At 55.1% G+C, this 3,642-nt stretch overlaps 1 pseudogene; it reads right to left on the reverse strand.

Moving 5' to 3' along the window:
• Positions 1-1,959: 1,959 nt before the first annotated feature.
• Positions 1,960-3,030, reverse strand: LOC144707173 (putative amidase At4g34880 pseudogene; annotated as a pseudogene).
• Positions 3,031-3,642: the final 612 nt, after the last annotated feature.

A 3,642-nucleotide genomic window follows, 5' to 3' on the forward strand; every position in this document is an offset into this window, starting at 1 on the left:
ACGTCTTCCCTGCGAGACCCGTCGAACCGCGGTGGATGGACTGAGTATTTCTCTCCGTTGTCATTGCTAGGACGGATGCTGGGCCCTTCTTCCAGATTTTCCGCCTTGAGTTTTAGTGTTGAAACCATCTCTGTCAGCTGCCGGATTGTGTCATCGTGTTGTCTCAATGCTTCTTCGAGGACCTCATGCCTTTGGCGGGTCTCTATCCATAGGTCTTTCACATCCGACTTTATCTCATCCTGGTTCTTGCCTACTTGGGTCTTCAAACCCAGCAAGTTCTTGTGCAGCAGGTGGGAGGTGAGCCTCTGCTCTTTCTCCTCCTTCCGCCTCTCTTTGCGTAATTGTGCATGAAACGACTCCATCTTCTCAACCAGAGTCAGAAGCACAGGGGAGGTGATCCAACCTGGCTCTGATACTGTCACACGATCAAATCCCAAGCTAGGCCTCTTGCTCGAATTTGGTGTGTGCCACCCTCAATGTTCAGGGAAAAACACTGAGAAGCCTTGATTTCTTGCAGAGGAAGCTTTGCAATTGCTTAAGATTGCATAGAAGAGGTTAGAGGAGATGGTGGGGACGCACCCCCGTCTAGGAACAAGGTCATTGCATTAATATCATAAAGAGTACATCATCCTTGGGATCATTACATGGGCGAAGATGAGGGGTAATACAAGGAACAAGACGAGGTACTTTGCGCCGAGGTAGAGTCGCCACACCGCCGCACGGCTACCGCTCTGTGCACGCACGCCTGCTCTGCCACTACACAAGTGCACTGGGCCGGGCTTCACGCGCCTACGGGCGTGGCGATCACACACGCCACCAGCACCCCTTTCTACACTCCCGAGCTGGGCGCTGCGCGCCCAGCACTACCCATAGGAACCCTCTGTGCCCTTTGTGCCATCTCGATGCTCGCAGCACTTACCCTCTCGCGCAGCGCTTGGCGCTTGCGCATGGCGTTGGCGCCTGCGCGTGGCGCTTGGCATTCACGTGCGGCGCTTGGCGGACGCGCACTCACATTGGCCAGCACGCGCGCCTTGCACGAGTGGAATGTACCTGATCCGTCCCGCCTTGGGCATGGACAGGCACGTGCTGGGCGCGCGGGCTGATCGGTGTGTGCGCACGCGCCCCAAGCGCAGCGCGCCAAAGCCAAGCGCCACGCGCGGGCGCAAATGCTACGTGCCAGCGCCAAGCGCTACGCGCGAGAGTGGGAAGTGCTGCGCGCGGGTGCAGGACGCGCAGGCCAGGCGGCATGCCGCTGGTGCAGCGCGCGGAGTTGTGCGGGGTGCAGCGCAGCGGTCGCGTAGGCAGCGCGCGCAATGCGTGTGCAAGGCGCGCGGTAGGGAGACATCCCGCTAGGAGACTAAGGCATGTGGCGCACAAAGAGCGCCGGGACGGCACAGTGGGTGCGCGGCGCCCCCCTACGGCTAGTGCTCGGCGCGCAGCGCCCAGCTCGGGGGCATCGAATGCGGCGGCGTCGCGCAGATTGCGCGCTAGCGTGTAGACATGGGTGCTGGTGGCGTGTGTGATCGTCAAGGCAGGGGTGGTGTGTGTGATCGCCATGCCCACGGGCGCGCGGCGCCTGGCCCGGCGCATGTGTGTAGCGGCAGAGCAAGCGCGCGCGCGGAGCGGTGGCCCCGAGGCGGTGTGGCAACATTACCTTAGCGCAAGGCGCCTCGTCCCCTTCCTTGTAACACCCCTCATCTTCCCCCATGTAATCATGATGTACTCTTTAAGATATCAATGCAATGACCATATTCACTGACGATCTTAAGCAACCTCTCCTCTAACCCCTTCTAAACGATCTTAAGCAATTGCAAAAGCTTCCGCTGCAAGAGATCAAGGCTGCTCAGTGTTCTGCCCCAAGCACTGAGGCCGGCGCACGCCAAGTCCGAGCAAAGAGACCTAGCTCAGGATTTGACCGTGTGACACCTCTTTCTTGGTTGGTTCAATGAGATTGAGACTTCACCTCAGCGTTTGGAGATGGGATTGGAAAGCAGCGCGAAGGATATCAAAGCCGCCGGGGAAATCGAAGAATGGCCATCTAAGAACACCGAGCCTCTTCCCCTTTAGCCCTCCATGCTGGAGGAACTGTCTGTACCCTCCGCGCGGTATGAACTTGGCAGCAGCCGCGGTCGCCTTCGAGTCATCAGCATCGTACCCAACGATAACCTCTAACACTCTCACCGCGTCCTCCACCGTCCGCGCGATAGGCCTGCAATAACGTCACAAAGACCATGGGGAAAAAAAATAATAAAAAAATAAAAACTGAGTCTTTTTGTAGGCTAACCCGATAATGTCTTGGCGAGGAGAGATGGGTGTGACGCCGGCTCGGCTGGTGAGGCCGACGGTGGGCTTGATTCCCACCAAGGACTGGGCCGCGGTGGGGCAAAGGATGGACCCATCGGTCTCCGTGCCGAGCGAGACCGCGGCCAAGTTGGCCGTCACAACGATGGCAGAGCCGCTGCTTGAGCCGCAGGGCGTGGCCGCGGGGTTGTACGGTTTCACCCACTGCCCGCCACGGGCGCACCAGCCGGTCGGGGTGGTGAAGGAGCCAAAATTCGACCACTCCGACATGCTGGTCTTCCCCAGGATGATTGCGCCAGCGTCCCGCAGCTGCGCCACCACGCCGGCGTCCCCCGCCGACGCTGCGCTGAGCAACGCTGCCGAGCACGTGGTCGTGTTGAGCAGTGCCGCCGCGTCGATGTTGTCTTAGAGGAGGATTGGGATGTCGTAGAGAGGCCGGAAAGCTCGGTTTCGCTTCTGGATGCTTGACGCATTTGTAAGCGCCGCCGGGTTAAGCTCGAGGACTGCTCTCAGGGTCGGTTTGAGCTTGTTGATGCGGTCCACGTAAATTTGCACCAGTTGTTGTGGAGAGAGATTGCCGTTGTTGAAAGCTCGGTGGATGCTTTCTATGGTGGCCTCCGCTATCTCAAATTCACGCTCACGCCCGTAACCGACGTTCTATAGGAGCAGCAGCTCTAGTATTATTATGAGGAGCTGCTTGAATCGAAATGGGGAGATCGAGACGGCCATCGTGGCTCTTGTTTCTGCAAAACAGTGACTTTTTTCCTCTGGGGAAGAAGGCTTAGAGGACGAGGTATATATAAGGGGCATGATAGACTTGAGTAGAGAGGACTGGCCATGCAGCGGAAGAAGTCAAAAGAAGAAAAAGGCTTGTTTATGGAGCTAAAATTATTAGATTATCGCGTATAAATCGACTAAACACCTTTTCGCTTAAATAGTGAATGTGACGCTCAAATGAAATAGCACATCAAAAGGAATGCGCTATCATTTTCGAATTATAAGACTTTTATTTTTCTACGTTACGCAAGGGGAGTAGGGTATCCTTTATCGAATCGGTCACAGATAATAATGGCAGAATCTTGTAGAGAGAATGAGAGCAGGCGAAGTGGAATGTCAGGAAAATATTGAAGAAAATTAGGGAAGCGAGTTCCAATTCAAGCATCATCATTAGGTTAAAATAATAATCTATACCATCATCATTGGGTTAAAATAATAATTTATGTCATTGGCACGGGGTATAGGGTATCCTTTCCGCGGATCCTTGAGCTTAATGTGGATGCCTATATCATCATCATTAGGTTAAAATAATAATCTATATCATCATCATTGGGTTAAAATAAT

This window comes from Wolffia australiana, chromosome 8 (assembly GCF_029677425.1).
Source record: "Wolffia australiana isolate 7733 chromosome 8, ASM2967742v1".
In the NCBI taxonomy this organism is placed as follows: Eukaryota; Viridiplantae; Streptophyta; class Magnoliopsida; order Alismatales; family Araceae; genus Wolffia; species Wolffia australiana.